Source organism: Suncus etruscus, chromosome 9, assembly GCF_024139225.1.
Source record: "Suncus etruscus isolate mSunEtr1 chromosome 9, mSunEtr1.pri.cur, whole genome shotgun sequence".
Classification (NCBI taxonomy): Eukaryota; Metazoa; Chordata; class Mammalia; order Eulipotyphla; family Soricidae; genus Suncus; species Suncus etruscus.
In genome coordinates this window covers 38402958-38421167 of record NC_064856.1, presented here as the reverse complement: position 1 = coordinate 38421167, position 18210 = coordinate 38402958, and the positions used below count along the sequence as shown (strand labels likewise).

Below are 18210 nucleotides of genomic sequence, written 5' to 3'. Positions count from 1 at the left end.
TGGTTTTTGGGTCACACCCGGCAGTGCTCAGGGGTTATTCCTGGCTCCAGGCTCAGAAATTGCTCCTGGCAGGTATGGGAGACCATATGGGACACTGGGATTCGAACTGATGACCTCCTGCATGAAAGGCAAACACCTTACCTCCATGCTATAGAATATTTATTTAAAAAATTCATCTCATTAAAAAAAAGAATTCATCTCATGCTGAATTTCCTGTGGAACTTGTATAAAAACATTTTACTTACCTTCTATTTAAATAAATGTGCAGCATCCACAGAACTAATCCTGCTGTACCAAATTTCATTTTGCCTTCCTTTTCCTAGTCATTTATTCTTTTTGTCTTTGTACTTCCCCTTGATAAAAATCCTCTTTTCACTTATTTTTTAAATCAGGCAATGTTTTTCCTAAATATTGCGTTCTTGCAAGTTTACCAGAAAGCTGTGCAGCATTATTTGTATCAAAAAATGCCTCACCCTTTCCTTTCTCGTGTCTTTCAGCCCTTGTAACAAACATATCAGGAAGCAGACCAGACAGTCAGCACAAACTCCATCTGCCCCACAACTAATTGTCACATCAAAACAAGATTTGGGCCCAGAGTGTCCAACTAAAACACCCTTCAGTTATTAGAAAGCATGAAGAAACTCAGGTCTTTGAGTCTGGAGCTCAAATTTGAGCTTGATTCATTTGACAGGCATCACAAATATCCAAAACCCATTCTTTGACTTGGAGGAGAGAAGCACCCCCCCCTCTTATATGAAAAATATCAAATTTTAGAATTAGTACTTGGCTCTAGGCCCAGATCTATCGCCTTTTTTTCTCCAGGATGGGCCTTGATTTGATCCCTAGAAACCCATATGGTTCCGTGAGCTTGCCAGGAGTAATTTCTTTCTTTTTTTTTTTAATATCTTTATTTAAACACCGTGATTGGGGCCTGAGCCATGGCACAAGAGTTTTTTTTGTTTTTTGTTTGCCGTGTGCGCACTAACCTAGGATGGAGCCCGGTTCGATCAACGGGCATCTCATATGGTCCCCCAAGCCAGGAGCAATTTCTGAGTGCATAACCAGGAGTAACCGCTAAACATCACCGGGTGTGGCCCAAAAAACAAAATTAATTAATTAATTAATTAATAAACACTTTGATTGGGGGCCGGAGTAATAGCACAGCAGTGGGGCATTTATTTGCCTTGCATGCAGCCTACCGAGGAGGAACCTGGTTCGATTTCCAGCATCCCATATGGTCCCCCAGCCTGCCAGGAGTGATTTCTGAGTGCAGAGCCAGGAGTAACCCATGAGTGCCACCAGGTGTGGCCCCAAAATCTATCAATAAATAAAGATTAAAAAAAACAAACACCGTGATTACAAACATGATTGTACTTGGGTTTCAGTCATAAAAGAACACCTTTTTTTTTAACACCCCTTTTTTATTTTTTATTTTTATTATTATTTTTTTTTTTTTTTTGGTTTTTGGTTTTTGGTTTTTGGGCCACACGCGGCGGTGCTCAGGAGTTACTCCTGGCTGTCTGCTCAGAAATAGCTCCTGGCAGGCACGGGGGACCATATGGGACACCGGGATTCGAACCAACCACCTTTGGTCCTGGATCGGCTGCTTGCAAGGCAAATGCCGCTGTGCTATCCATTTGGGCCCAACACCCCTTTTTTAAATTCTCTATTCTTTATTTCTTAATAACTTTGCTTTCTGTCATTCTGAAACAAATGTATTATGATCAGTTATATCAACTATGTGATTACATTTTTTTAAATAAATTTTAAAAAAAGGAACACCCCCTTCACCAGTGCAACATTCCCACCACCAATCCCTCCCCCATCTCCCTCCTCTCCACCCCATGCTTATATTCGAGACAGGCATTCACTTCTCTCACTCATTAACATTGTTATGGTAGTTGTTAGTGTAGTTATTTCTCTAACTGTACTCACCACTCTTTGTGATGAGCTTCATATCATGAGCCGGTCCTTCCTGCCCTCATCTCTGGACATTATTACAATAATGTCTTTTATTTTTCTTAAAACCCATAGATAAGTGAGAATATTCTGTGTGTCTTTCTCTCCCTCTCACTTATTTCACTCAGCATAATGTTTCCATGTCCATCCATGTATAGAAAAATTTCATGACTTAATCTCTACTGACAGCTGCATAATATTCTGTTGTGCATATGTACCACAGTTTCTTTAGTCATTCTTCTGTTGAAGGGCATCTTGGTTGTTTCCAGAGTCAGGCTACTATAAATAGTGCTGAAATGAATATAGGTATGAGGAAGGGTTTTTTATACCAGATCTATCATTTACCTCACTGGTTGCTATTTTATTTTTATTTTACTGGGGGGGTTCCATCACATCTGGTGGCCTTCAGAAGTTACTCCTGGCCCTGTGCTCAGAAATCGATCCTGGCAGGCACAGGGGACCATATGGAATGTCAAGATTCAAACCACTGTCTATCCTGAGTTGGCTGCATGCAAGGCAAATGCCCTATCACTGTGCTATCTCTCTGGACCCTGGTTGCTATTTTTTTTTTTTTTGGTTTTTGGGCCACACCCGGCAGTGCTCAGGGGTTACTCCTGGCTGTCTGCTCAGAAATAGCTCCTGGCAGGCACAGGGACCATATGGGACACTGGGATTCGAACCAACCACCTTTGGTCCTGGATAGGCTGCTTGCAAGGCAAACATCGCTGTGCTATCTCTCTGCTGGTTGCTATTTCTTGTAAACCCACCCAAATATTTATTAGCTCTGGATTTTTTTAAAAAAAAAAATATGGAACGGGGCCCAGGGAAATAGTACAGCGGCGTTTGCCTTGCAAGCAGCCGATCCAGGACCAAAGGTGGTTGGTTCGAATCCCGGTGTCCCATATGGTCCCCCGTGCCTGCCAGGAGCTATTTCTGAGCAGACAGCCAGGAGTAACCCCTGAGCAACACCAGGTGTGCCCCAAAAACCAAAAAAAAAATATATATATATACATATATATATGTATATATGAGCGCTTCACGAATTTGTGTGTCATCCTTGTGCAGGGGCCATGCTAATCTTCTCTGTAGCATTCCAATTTTAGTATATGTGCTGCTGAAGCAAGCACTAGCTCTGGATTTTTATCTTTAGGGGTAACTTTAATTCTATTGCAGCTCTCTTCTACAGTAAATGGAAATCTCATAAAACATAGAGCCCTAGAAATAACTCAATGGGCAGAACATATGCTTTGCATGTAGGAAGCCCCAGTTCTTTCAGCCTCTGGTCCAGCATAGTCCCTAGAACAGAGCCAAAAACAGTCCCTTAGCACTGTAAGAAATAGTGCCAAAACTCTCTATAATTTAAAAGAATATTTTATAACACTGCTAGTTATTGAGTTCCGGCTATACTCTAGCACTAACTGATAGATCTTTCCTATTTAACAGACAAAAAAACCCCCAAGATTTAAGAAGCTAATGTCATCAGCTAATTTATGAAGAGTCAAGATTAAAACTCGGTTCTTTATTTATTTATTATTTTTTATTTTGGTTTTTGGGGCACACCTGGCAGTGCTCAGGGGTTACTTCTGGCTTTGTGCTCAGATATTGCTCCTGGCAGTCACGGGGGACCATATGTGATGCTGGGATTCAAACCACCCTCTGTCCTGGGTTGGCCACTTGCAAGGCAAACACCCTAACACTGTGCTATCTCTCCAGCCCCATAAACTCAGGTCTCTCTTTGTTAAATTCTTTCATTCTTGGTGCTCAAGAATCATGTTATCAGTGGCCCCGGCAAGGTGGCGCTAGAGGTAAGGTGTCTGCCTTGCAAGCGCTAGCCAAGGAAGGACCACAATTCGATCCCCCCCTCCCCCGGCATCCCATATGGTCCCCCCAAGCCAGGGGCAATTTCTGAGCGCTTAGCCAGGAGTAACCCCTGAGCATCAAACGGGTGTGGCCCGAAAAACCAAAAAAAAAAAAAAAAAAAGAATCATGTTATCAGAAACAGCTCTTAAAATAAGGATAACTGGGGGCCCCATACCAGAGCCTTTCTCCCCAGTCTGAGGAGTGCTGGGAGGCTTGGCAGGCCCCCAGCTGTCCTTGTTTTTTTTCCCCTGACTCCAGGCCTTCCCTGGGTGCCAGCTCAGATGGCCAGAAGTGGGTTCAGGTGGACTCTTAGTGGTCCTCAGGTTCCCCCCTCCCTCCATACTCCAGGGGGGAGGTGCATGGGGAGGAGGGCGGGCAGACATCTGGCTTCCAATTTCGTCCTTGATTCTGGAGACCAGCTCTTGCCAGGTATAGGGTTTTTCTCCCCTGGACTTCAGTCTTTCCCTGGACACAGGTCTAGGTGGACTCTATAGGGGTCAACAGGCTTTCCCCCTATCTCTCCCTACACTAATGGGAATGCACTCTGGGAGGAGGGCAGGCTGTTCTAGCACTGGTTTATATTGGGACAGTCAGTGGAAATTTTTTCTCTGTTTTTTCATATTGATATTATTGTGTGCATATATTCTATATATCCATAATATCCATCTTGTATTGGGACCTTGATACTGCCCTACAAAGCTCATTTCTAATATTTTACTGCCTCAGTCCCAACCCTTACTTCCCCCCATCCTCCCGTGTAGGTGCAGCTAATGACATGAAGCTCACCACATAGAATGATAAGTGCAGTTAGAGAAAAAACTACACTGAAAACTATCATAACAATGTGAATGAATGAGGGAAAAAGAAAGCCTGTCTCGAGTACAGGTGTGTGGGGGGGGTGGGGAGTAGGTAGATCTGGGAAATTGGTGGTGGGAATCCTGCACTGGTGAAGGGGGGGTGTTCTTTACATGACTGTAATCATACAAGTACAGTTATATTTGTAATCATGGTGTTTAAATAAAGATAATTTTAAAAAAGATTAAAAAAAAAGAATGATATATAAAAAAAAAGGATAACTGGGGCCGGCATGGTGGCACTAGAGGTAAGGTGCCTGCCTTGCTTGCACTAGCCTAGGACAGACTGCGGTTCTATCCCCCCCGCATCCCATATGGTCTCCCAAGCCAGGAGCGATTTCTGAGCGCATAGCCAGGAGTAACCCCTGAGCGTTAACTGGTGTGGCCCAAAAATCAAAAATAAATAAATAAATAAAAATAAAAATAATAAGGATAACTATCATTTTATAAATTAAGAAACTGAGACGCACTGAACTACAGTAATAGCCAAGTTTTCATTCAAAAGTGCTCCAAGGGGGTTAGCAGTTCTGTAGGTCACTCAGAAATTAAGGTGAATAAGTGATTTCATTCACATAAAAGAGCAACCTAGCAGAGGTGGTTTGTGATTAAGCCTTTTTTCACATGCTTTCCAGCTTGTGGTTACACTAGACAACCCAGATGATGCAATCTCAATGACGCTAGATCATGAGGATTTCTAGAATCCTTGCTGCGGACTTCAGAAGCCTTCAGGGAATTAGTTCCAGCATAAGCTTCCTCAAACTCATCTCTTGCCAAGTCTCTCCTACAGTCACATCTCCTCTTCAGCCATGGTGAGTTCCTGGAATGCACCCCATGTATTAGTCCCTGTATTCCCTTCTTTATACCCACTCTCTGCATACCCAGTGGGGAACTGACTCATTTTGTAAGGCTACTGAAATGTCCCTTCCTGGAATCTTGTGGCTGGAAAGAACATAGAGAGGGTAAGGTATTTGCTTCACAAAAGGCTGATCAGGGTGTGACTCTTGGTACTCCTTATGTTCCCCTAAGCCCCCTCAGGAGCGATCCCTAAGTGCAGATCCAGGAGTAAGCCCTGACCACCACTGAGAGTGGCCCTCAAACAAAACAAATAGGAGTGGTGTCTTCTTCTTTTCATCAGAATTTTCCTAACAATGTAAGATGTTGAACATTTTTTATATTTTTATTTGTCTTCTGCATATCTTCTTTATGGAAATATTATTCTTTGTATCTGACATAATAAAAATAAAGACATGCCAGTAGATTTAAACAATATGCAAGTTTATATACAAATATACAAAGGAAAAAGTCAAAATGTTCATTTTCTTAATTAAAAGTAATCATCGTTGTTGAAATCATGAGGCCCAAACTTTAACAACCAAACTTTAAAAGGTTCCTGTTATGGTGGCAGGCTGGCACAGGTGATGGTGGTGGCATGGGATGGACTCTGGAAATATTGGTGAACAGAGTTTGACATTGATGGTAGGACTAGTCTTGAAACATTGTATGTCTAAAAATCTACTATAGGGCCCGGAGAGATAGCACAACGGTGTTTGCCTTGCAAGCAGCCGATCCAGGACCAAAGGTGGTTGGTTCGAATCCTGGTGTCCCATATGGTCCCCGGTGCCTGCCAGGAGCTATTTCTGAGCAGACAGCCAGGAGTAACTCCTGAGCACCACCGGGTGTGGCCCAAAAACCAAAAAAATAAAAAAATAAAAATAAATAAAAATCTACTATAAATAACTTTGTAAATCACAATTTTTAATAAAAAAATTTAAGTGGTCATTATTGTTAAAGAGTAGGATGTGGAACTTACAAATGGGATTCTGTGTCACTCTGTGTCATATGATTTGAGATATTCTAAGATGGGTTATATTGAGAATGGCAAGAAGATTTTTTTCCCAGTATGTGCTTAATGTCATATTGTGGAGAAGGGAGGCAAGAACAAGACTGGGGGGCCGATGAGGTGGCACTAGAGGTAAGGTGTCTGCCTTGCAAGCGCTAGCCAAGGAAGGACCGCGGTTCGATTCCCCGGCATCCCATATGGTCCCCCCAAGCCAGGGGCAATTTCTGAGCACTTAGCCAGGAGTAACCCCTGAGCATCAAATGGGTGTGGCCCAAAAAAATTTAAAAAAAAAAAGAACAAGACTGGACAGAATCTTCATTGTCTGCTTGTTGAAAGACAGGTCCAATCACTGGATTCTCTTACATAGATGCCAGCAAGAACAAAGGCACCACCTAGTAGAGGACACACTCATGGAGTATTTGGGGAATCCCAATGTCTGGAACAAAAATAATCTTTCCTAACTAGCATTAACTAGAGTGAAAGGGCAGAGTTGATAGCTTACCTCAAAAAAACCTCCTGATGAGTAATAGTTGGCACTTCCTTATTTAATACAAAAATGTCTCATGACTTTTTTATGTGTACCATATTTAAATCCATTTCATCTCATTCAGCATAATTCAGAGTATGACTAGCTGATAGTATATTTTTGTTGGATATCTCTGCTCTAAATAATACTGGCTTATGTTTAAATGAGTATGATCAGTTTTTTTAATTTTGATAATTCCACATCAGCAAGCACAAATTACTGTAGTCCTCTTCTAAAGATATCTTAAATTTAACTGGTCACATTAATCTTTCTAAGAGATGAGTATTACCATCTAAAACCTGTGAAAAATAGTTTTCTATTAGATTTATATGACTGGTTATATAAACATATCTAAAGATTGAAGAAATCACTATCTCCAGGAATATAGGAATGCTCATCTGTCTTTGAGGTTCTTTTCATTAGTCTAATAAAGGAAAAACATTGAGGATAAGCTAGCAGGGACCCCTATATCTTTTGTTCTTAATTATGCCAATTTAAAAATTATTTTTCTAGTAAAAGTAACACTTTTAAAGCTTCCAAGATGTATTTATGTATTTATATGACCACATATATATATAATTTTTAGACAATCACATAATTCTTTTAAAATTGTCTTGCAAGTTACTTTGAAATTTTTTGTTAACAGTTGTTTCTCGAACGTGATGTACACCAAGCCATGAAAAACCAGCCCATACAACAGAAAGTTGGCCATCTCAGGAAGAAAGGATAGACCAAGCCCCAACTCGACAAAGCCACGCTTGCTGCTTCCATTACCCATAATCACCATTTTCCTGATGGCCCTGCTTCACTCATCTCTGCCCCTCTACGATTTCCTTCGGGGACACTGATCTGACCACACTTCAGGTATAGCAGTTTGAGGGCTGATATCAGCAGGGCTTTTTGGAGCAAGTGCAGGCACCCTTGCCCCAAATCTTCCATCTTCCAGGATGCCTGGCAGTTGAGTACATGCCCCTAACAGCTGCAGTACAAGTAACAGTGCTTTGAATTTCTAAACAACTTAATTTGTTTTACTCTCTTATTCCTAAAGGAACACCCCAATTTAACAGAATGGATAGCTAACAGCAATAGCTTATTAATTACATTGTATTAATGACTTCATTGGAAATACAATAAGTACTGTACTTTATTTTCATTTCTTTTTTCTCCCATTTTATTTTTTCTTTCTATTTTTTAAATACTTTGCTTTTGCTTATCTGTAAACAAGTGTATTATGATTAACTATTTCAACTATGTGATGCATTTTCTTATATAAATTTTAAAAACTGAAAAAAATGGTTTTCTTAAGGGATGATAAATAGTAAAAAGGTCGCATGCAGTTGATCTAGCTTTGATCCCTGGCACCCCATATAGTTCCCTGAACTCTGCCATAACTGATCCCTGAGCACAGAACCTGGAATATGTCCTGAGTAGTACTGAGTGTGGCAAAAAAAATTTTTTTTTTGGTTCTGGGCCACATTCAGGACTTATTCTTGGCTCTATACTCAGGGATAACTCTGGAAGTGGTAGGTGGACTATATGGGATGTCAGGGATTAAACCCCTGTTGGCTATGCAAAGCAGGCACATGACCAGCTGTTTTATTTTGTACTATCTCTCCACATCCCCTCACAATTTTTGTTAAGGTTATATTACTCTAATATATTTTGGGGGGGTCTTTGAATATTAATAATATCTACAACATATACTACAGAAAATATCTGCTATAATTAATCAGTTTCTTTATATGAATAGCTAAATTGTTTCTATTTTTTAAAACTTTGATCAATTATGTAATGAACTACCCTCTTCCCAGTACTAGAATGAAGTGACTCCATTAGATGCAGACAACAACCAAAAATTTAAATTAATAATAAGAGATAGGGTAAGTTCAGGGCTGGAGCAGCGGCATAGGCGGTAAGGCATTTGCTTTGCACGTGCTAACCTAGGACAGATTGTAGTTCGATCCCCCAATGTCCCAAGTCAGGGGTGATTTCTGAGTGAATAGCCAGGAGTAACCCCTGAGTGTCACCGGGTGTGGCCCAAAAACCAACCAAACAAACAAACAAAAAGAGATAGGGGTAAATTGTGTGAAGTGAAGCAGACATTCTGGTGAGGGTATGAAACTGGAACATTGTATACATGAAACTATAATGAACAGTATTGTAAATTGTAGTGACTTTTTTAAATAAAGTTTAAAAATCAAAAATAAAAATAATAAAGTAGTGATGGCCAGAATTAGCAAAACGACAAGGATGAATAGATGTATCCCAGAGGCCTTTTAGTGTGGTGAAGCAATAATGGTGGATACATATTATTTTAATTTGTTGAAACTCAGAATATCAAACCAAAAGCAAACCTTAGTATATAAACTGTGAACTTTAGGTGATATGATGTATCAGTCTGGAAGTTTCTTTGATTGTATAAACGTACAGTGTGGTAAGATTTTTTGATAATGGAGAAAGTCATGTATGTAAGTGAACACACATCTACGGAAATCTCTATACTTCTCACTCAGTTTTATTGTGAAGCTAAAACTGCTTTCTATAAAGAAGTCAGTCTGGGGGCCAGGGACTTAACTCCATATTGCAGCACTTGCTTAGCATGCATGTATATTTCTAGTTTCAATCTAAAACACAGAGTCCATAAAAAAAATAGAGTCCATTTTTGGGGCCGGGAAGGTGGCGCTAGAGGTAAGGTGTCTGCCTTGCAAGCGCTAGCCAAGGATCAAGACCGCGGTTCGATCCCCTGGCGTCCCATATGGTCCCCCAAGCCAGGGGCGATTTCTGAGCGCATGGCCAGGAGTAACCCCTGAGCGTCAAATGGGTGTGGCCCAAAAAACAAAAAACAACAAAAAAAAATAGAGTCCATTTTTAATAAAAATAAGAAAATCAGGGGCCGGGCAGTGGCGCTAAAGGTAAGGTGCCTGCCTTGCCTGCGCTAGTCTTGGATGGACCGCGGTTCGATCCCCCGATGTCCCATATGGTCCCCCAAGCCAGGAGCAACTTCTGAGCACATAGCCAGGAGTAACCCCTGAGCGTTACCGGGTGTGGCCCAAAAACCAAAAAAAAAAAAAAAAAGAAAATCATAACAAATTTTTTGTTGTTGTTTTTTTTGGGCCACACCTGGCTGTCTGCTCAGAAATAGCTCCTGGCAGGCATGGGGGACCATATGGGACACCGGGATTCGAACCAACCACCTTTGGTCCTGGATCAGCTGCTTGCAAGGCAAACGCCGCTGTGCTATCTCTCCAGGCCCAAATTTTTTTAAATTTATTTAAAGAAAATATATCACATAGTTGAGACAATTAGTCACAATACATTTGTTTCAGGAAGAACAAAGGCAATGTTATTAAAAAAAATAGAGAACCTGGGGCTGGAGAGATAGCATGGAGGTAAGGCATTTGCCTCACATGCAAAAGGTCGGTGGTTCAAATCCTGGCACCCCATATGGTCCCATGAGCCTGCCAGGAGCGATTTCTGAGCTTAGAGCCAGGAGGAACCCCTGAGGCTGGCAGGTGTGACCCAAAACAAAAAACAAGTTCAACATTTTTATTCAAGTTCTACTGATATTCATACATTCTGAGATGATAGAGCAGTAATTAAGACAATTCTTGTTCTCAAGGAGCTTAACCATATGGTAGTGGAGATATAGAATATATGATACTATATAATAGAACTTTTAAATAAAGATACAAGCAACTGTTTATAAGAATTCATATAAATAAAGGATTAATTGTGTTTTATTTAGAGGGAAGCTTAGACTAACTGGCTAAGGTAACACCACATGAGTCAAGAGCTGGAACATTAATCTGGTGTTGTCAATATGTTATGGGAAGGAAGCAGGAGGAACACCCTGAGGAGAGGGACAATACAAGCAAAGGCATGGAAGCATGAAGGTGGATGCTAATGTGAAGAAGGGCTGCAACAGATGATAAGGAAAGGGATATAGTGGGAAACAAGACTAGGGAAAAAGATGGATTTATTTAAAGTATAGATTACTGTGGCCAGCACAATAGTACAGCAGGTAGGACATTTGTTTTTCATGTTACTGACCCAGGCTCAATCTCCATCATCCCATATGGTCCTCTGAAGCCACCAGGAGTAATTCTTGAATGAAGAACTAGGAATAACCCTTGAACATTGCCAGATGTGACTAACAAAATACAGAAATAAGTATAGACTAAACTGCATACTCACCCTCAGTTGTTTATGCTAGTAAAACATAGGGAGTCAGCACATGTTTGCAAAATCAGCCACTAGAAAGATAAGGTTCAATGTCATGCAGGAAAGGGAGCAAGAGGCCAAGAATCTGGGCCAACATTCAGAAAGAAAAAAATCTGGAACAATCAGGAGCCAGCAGTTTGCACACCTAGGAGAGAGGGATAGCTGTGATTGTGCCAATAGCCAGCTTAGAGCAACTCCTGTCTTTAGTATCAGAGTAGCTCTTCTCTTCCAATACATATTCTCTCTGGCTGTGCAAAACTTCTATAATTAAAGATAAGGTTTCTCAGATTTTGGCATTCTCTGTTAGGGTCCCTTTCTTCTTTCCTTTTTTTTTCTCCTTCCTTCTTTCTTTCTCTCTTTCTCTCTTTCTCTCTTTCTCTCTCTCTCTCTCTCTTTCTTTCTTTCTTTCTTTCTTTCTTTCTTTCTTTCTCTCTCTCTCTCTCTCTCTCTCTCTCTCTCTCTCTCTCTCTCTCTCTCTCTCTCTCTCTCTCTCTCTCTCTCTCTTTCTTTCTTTCTTCTTTTTTTTTTTTTTTGTTTTTTTTTGGGCCACACCCGGCGTTGCTCAGGGGTTACTCCTGGCTGTCTGCTCAGAAATAGCTCCTGGCAGGCACGGGGGACCATATGGGACACCGGGATTCGAACCAACCACCTTTAGTCCTGGATCGGCTGCTTGCAAGGCAAACACCGCTGTGCTATCTCTCCAGGCCCTCTTTCTTTCTTTCTTTCTTTCTTTCTTTCTTTCTTTCTTTCTTTCTTTCTTTCTTTCTTTCTTTCTTTCTTTCTTTCTTTCTTTCTTTCTTTCTTTCTTTCTTTCTTTCTTTCTTTCTTTCTTTCTTTCTTTCTTTCTTTCTTTCTTTCTTCTTTCTTTCTTTCTTTCTTTCTTTTCCTTCCTTCCTTCCTTCCTTCCTTCCTTCCTTCCTTTCTTTCTTTCTTTCTTTCTTTCTTTCTTTCTTTCTTTCTTCCTTCCTTCCTTTCTTTCTTTCTTTCTTTCTCTCTTTCTTTCTTTTTCTCTTTCTTTCTTTCTTTTTCTCTTTCTTTCTTTTTCTCTCTTTCTTTCTTTCTTTCTTTCTTTCTTTCTTTCTTTCTTTCTTTCTTTCTTTCTTTTTCTCTTCCTTCCTTCCTTCCTTCCTTCCTTCCTTCCTTCCTTCCTTCCTTCCTTCCTTCCTTCCTTCCTTCCTTCCTTCCTTTCTTTCTTTCTTTCTTTCTTTCTTTCTTTCTTTCTTTCTTTCTTTCTTTCTTTCTCTCTCTCTTTCTCGCTCTTTCTTTCTTTCTTTCTTTCTTTCTTTCCTTCCTTCTTTCTCATTAATCCTCATTCTAGAAGTTGGTGACATAACTAATCACTATTTATAGAACTTTTGATGGATATCTATAAATCATTTATTTGTTTGTTTGTTTGGGGTTTTTTGTTTGTTTTGGGGCCACACCTGGTGACACTCAGAGTTTACTCTGACAATGCGCTCAGAAATAGCTCCTGGCTTGGAGGACCATATGGGACAACAAGGGATCAAACTATGGTCCGTCCTAGGCTAGCGCAGGCAAGGCAGACCCCTTGCGCCACCATTCTGGCCTCTATAAGTCATTTATAATTCAATAAATAAATTAATATTTTGGAATTCTCACCTGACCTGTAGTAAGGTATTTACCTTGTCCCTGAGTTTAAGTCCCCAGCACTGAATAGGGTTCCCTTAGTCCTACCAGAAGTCATCCTTGAGTTCAAATAAGCCCTGAACACAGCCACATGTGGCACTCCCCCCCAAAATTATAAAAGAATGGCTTAAGGGCCCGGAGAGATAGCACAGCGGCGTTTGCCTTGCAAACATCCGATCCAGGACCAAAGGTGGTTGGTTCAAATCCCGGTGTCCCATATGGTCCCCCGTGCCTGCCAGGAGCTATTTCTGAGCAGACAGCCGGGAGTAACCCCTGAGCAACGCCGGGTGTGGCCCAAAAACCAAAAAAAAAAAAAAAAAAAAAAATGGCTTAAAAAAAAAAGAATGGCTTAAATGGGGCCGGAGCAGTGGCTCAAGGGGTAAGGCAACTGCCTTGCCAGTGCTAGCCTAGTACAGACTGCAGTTCGATCTGCAATGTCCTATGTGGTCCCCCAAGCCAGGAACGATTTCTGAGTGCATAGCCAGGAGTAACTCCTGAGCATCACTGGGTGTAGCACAAAAAACAAACAAAAAAAAGAATGGCTTAAAATATTATAGAGCCAGAGAGGTAGTCCAGAGTTAAGGCATTTGCTATGCAGGTAGCTGTTCTGGTTCCAATGCCCTGAACTGCATATAATACTCTGAGCTTTGTCAGGGATAGATTCTGAGCATGCTGAGTGTGGCCCAATCCCTCCCCCCAAATACAAAGCAAAACAAAGTACCGTATTTTCCGGCGTATAAGACGACCCCCTAATTTTGCAGTTAAAACATAGGTTCAGGTCTATATTCACTGTATCATTCCTGTGCTGCAACTGTATATACCACAGTGAGCCAATCACAACAAGCAAAGTTTCAAAGGTTCTACTGTAATAGACTTCCTCTCTGACTCTGGCCAATCTGAGCAGGCTTTTGACAGTGTAGATTCGGGTCCAGAACATTGTCTAATTTGCATGCATCAAAAGCCTGCTTGGATTGGCTGAATTAGAGAGACTGTCTGAGCAGCCTGGCAGTGATTGGTGCAGGATCGAGTTGGAAAATTTATTTTGTGGCAATATTCAGACAATTTTCATTTAGCGGCATATTGAAACATTTTTCGGGATATACTCAGCGTATATGACAACCCCTGATTTTCAGTTGACTTTTTTTGTTTCAAAAGTCATCTTATATGCCGAAAAATACTGTACTTTAGAATTCTCTTAAATTCTCCTGACTCTGCTATTCTAAGTTCTTGGCCTTAAATTAATATGTCACTTCTTCCACACCCACTCTATGTTTGATTTATGTTTTTGGATCTAACTTCCAACTGTTCCAAGATTTTAATTATTTGAACTTTACATTCAAACTTTACTCTGACATCTAAGACATCTAAAAGTAAAGGCCAATTAAGTAATATGGTCTGAGATTTTAATTTTTTAGCTTGTTTATAGTCTACTTAGATATGTGTGGTTTTATTTATTTATTTAGTAAGATGCAAGTTTAGATAAGATTAATCTCTTTTTTTTTTTTTTTTTTGGTTTTTGGGCCACACCCGGCACTGCGCAGGGGCTACTCCTGGCTGTCTGCTCAGAAATAGCTCCTGGCAGGCACGGGGGACCATATGGGACACCGGGATTTGAACCAACCACCTTTGGTCCTGGATTGGCTGCTTGCAAGGCAAACGCCGCTGTGCTATCTCTCCGGGCCCAGATAAGATTAATCTCTAACATGCATTAATTAGGCTGGTGTGATAACTCAGCAGTAGAGTGTTTGCCATGCATATGGTCTACCCAGAACAGATGCTGGTTTAATCCTCAGCATCCCATATGGTCTCCTGAGCCCACAGGAGTGATTTCTGAGTGCAGAGCCAGGAGTAACCCTTGTGCACTGCCTGGTGTAGCCCAAAATAAAAATAATGAAAGAAATAAAATGCATTGGGCCTGGAGAGATAGCACAGCAGTGTTTGCCTTGCAAGCAGCCGATCCAGGACGAAAGGTGGTTGGTTTGAATCCCGGTGTCCCTTATGGTCCCCCGTGCCTGCCAGGAGCTATTTCTGAGCAGACAGCCAGGAGTAACCCCTAAGCAATGCTGGGTGTGGCCCAAAAACAAAACAAAAAGAAATAAAATGCATTAATTGGTTTTTGTTGTTGTTGTTGTTGTTTTGGCCACACTAGCAATGCTCAGGGGCTACTCCTGGCTCTGTGTTCAGAAACTGAAGGTTATTGTACATTGTGTGACTATAATTCAATCATGAACCACTTTATCTGTGAAAAATAACTATTATGAACAACCTTGTAACAATGATGTTTAACTAAAAAAATAAAATAATAAAATTTATAAAAAGGCAGTAAAGTTTAGTGGAAAGAAAATTCAAGTCAGGGGCACGGAGAGATAGCACAGCGGTGTTTGTCTTGCAAACAGCCCACCCAGGACCAAAGGTGGTTGGTTCGAATCCCGGTGTCCCTTATGGTCCCCCGTGCCTGCCAGGAGCTATTTCTGAGCAGACAGCCAGGAGTAACCCCTGAGCAACACTGGGTGTGGCCCAAAAACAAACAAACAAAAAAGAAAGAAAGAAAAAGAAAATTCAAGTCAGAATACCTGGCTTTTAGTTCAAGCTGTCACTACCTGCCTGCAAGATTGGCCAAGTCTCTGAGCCTCAACAACAAAATTGGGAGATTGTTCTTTGATATTTGTAAATGAATTTATATTTTGTAACTAATTGCTAGATGGGTAAAAAGACATCTGTTTGGGGGACATTTGTTGAATAAGTTTTCTTGAAATCATGAAATTTAAAGCGAGCCTCAGTTGAGAGTGGGTAGGGTTTTTAATTGGAAAAATGCAAGTGAAAACTATGATCAAAGGAGCCAAGTCATTAAGTAGGAAGGTAGGAATAAACTGAGTGTTTATAGCATAAGAAATACAGCAACAGTGGGAGAGGGCTAGAAGCATGCTGTGTTAAGGTGAGAGAGAGCCTTATAAGACTGAGGACTATAGTGGAGCCCTGTAAGGGAAAAGTGAGCTGGGAATAGTAGGCAAAATAGATTAATGAAAGATTATGTTGGGGGAGGAAATCATGGTTTTGACTGTGTTCCAAGTGTGATTAAGGAAATTTGGCCTAGGGTAGTTAAGGTGTGAGTGAGAGGAAGTGATAAGTTTTAGGGGCATTTTGGTGAATTGTAGAAGAAATTGAAAGAAGAGAAAGCAACCAAACTTGCCACCAGTGGTTGAAGGGTATTTTGGAGGGAGCTCAGGAAGAGTCAATCTGTGGGAAAATTTCATAGTTTCCTTTGAAGACATGAATAAGCATGAATAGTTTTACTGGAAATCGTTTAAGATAAGCACTCTGGAGGAGGGTAAAGGAGTCAGACTAGCAGTGACACAGTGTCTAGCAGTGACACGGGAGGGTCTTGGAAACTTAAGTGGTGGTAAAGGTGCAGAGCTTTGTACATAAAACCCATCAATACTAAATTCTTGTAACCATGTTACCTAAAAAATATAAACCTTTATTGAAATGTTTAAATGCAGGGCAGGAGAGAAAGTGCAGTGAGTAGAGAACTTGCCTTACATGCAGTAGAACTAAGCTCAATACCTTGTACCTAGTATGGTCCCTTGAGCCCTATCAGGAATGATCCCTGGTAGGTCAGAAGTAAACCTGACTGCCACTAAATATGTCCCCCACAACAATAACAAAGATAATAATAGGAGCCCAGAGCAATAGTACAGCGGTAGGGAGCTTGCCTTACACGTGGCCAATCTGGAACAGACCCAGGTTCGATTCCCGGAATCTCATATAGTCCCCTGAACCTGCCAGGAGCAATTTCTGAGTACAGAGCTAGGAGTAATCCCTGAGCGCCGCCAGGCATGACCCAAAAACTAAATAAATAAACAAATTAATTAATTAATAAGGGGCTGGAGAGATAGCATGAAGGTAGGGCGTTTGTCTTGCATGCAGAAGGTCAGTGGTTCAAATCCCGGCATTCCATATGGTCCCCCAAGCCTGCCCGGAGCAATTTCTGAGCTTAGAGCCAGTAGTAACCCCTGAGTGCTGTCGGGTGTGACCCAAAAACCAATTAATTAATTAACCCAAAAACCAATAAATAAATTAATTTAATGTAATTAAACACATCTGGTAAATGCATAGAATATATTAATCTAATTTATATATACAAATATATGTAATTTTAATCACTTTTACAGAGTTATTTTTTTAAACATAAGCATTGCAGGTGATTAGAAATAAATATTTGGCCTGGAGAGATTTCACAGTGGCGTTTACTTTGCAAGCAGCCAATCCAGGACCAAAGGTGGTTGGTTCGAATCCCGGTGTCCCATATGGTCCCCCGTGCCTGCCAGGAGCTATTTCTGAGCAGATAGCCAGGAGTAACCCCTGAGCAGGGTGTGGCCCAAAAACCAAAAATAAATAAATAAATATTATTGCAAATACCAGATATAGAGAGTTTTAAATCATTCATACCAAAATAGCAGCTGAACTCATGAAAATGGAAGCTATATGTGGAGGATAATATGATAAAAAGAAAGGCAAAAAAAAAAATTAAAAAAAAAAAAAAGGCATGCAGGTGGGGGCCGGGCGGTGGCGCTAGAGGTAAGGTGCCTTCCTTGCCTGCGCTAGCCTTGGATGGACCGCGGTTCGATCCCCCGTTTTCCCATATGGTCCCCCAAGCCAGGAGCGACTTTTCAGCGCATAGCCAGGAGTAACCCCTGAGCGTCACCAGGTGTGGCCCAAAAGACAAAAACAAAAACAAACAAACAAAAAAAGGCATGCAGGTAAACTATTGAACGTTTTAAAGAAAAATAAAAAGGTATCGAAAGGATCACAGGGAGAAACCACATGGGCTAAAGGAGAGCAGCCTGTGATCAAGGAGCTCCTCCTTGGCTTAAGAAGGCAGTTTGGAGGCCTCCCAATGGTTATCACAGGCTGTGTTCTTTACACTGACTGTATAGAAAGAGGAGGTACAGTAAATGCACCCCATATACACCTCAACCCAGGCCTTTTGCCTGGTCTGTATTGTGAACTAGGGGACAAAAAAAAAAAAAAAAAAAAAGGTATAGAAAGATAGTTCAATGACTGAGTGTCTGACTCAGATTGAATCCCTAATACTACAAATTTCCCAGAATATTGCCAGATGTTGACTCTTAGAATACCAAGCTGGAGAGCTGGAGAGACAGCACAGCAGTAAGGCGTTTGGCTTGCATGCAGAAGAACGTTGGTTCGAATCCCGGCATCCCATATGGTCCCCCGAGCCTGCCAAGAATGATTTCTGAGCCTGGAGCCAGGAGTAACCCCTGAGCACTGCTGGGTGTGACCCA

General features: G+C 41.1%; 2 non-coding genes across 2 annotated transcripts; one reads left to right on the top strand and one right to left on the bottom strand.

The window, feature by feature from the left end:
• Positions 1–2979: 2979 nt before the first annotated feature.
• Positions 2980–3086, bottom strand: LOC126019831 (U6 spliceosomal RNA). The gene has a single exon (XR_007499452.1). It is a non-coding gene; the product is annotated as a U6 spliceosomal RNA (small nuclear RNA).
• Positions 3087–17795: 14709 nt separating this feature from the next.
• LOC126019334 (small nucleolar RNA SNORA51) lies at positions 17796–17928 on the top strand. The gene has a single exon (XR_007499061.1). It is a non-coding gene; the product is annotated as a small nucleolar RNA SNORA51 (small nucleolar RNA).
• The last annotated feature ends 282 nt before the right edge of the window (positions 17929–18210 follow it).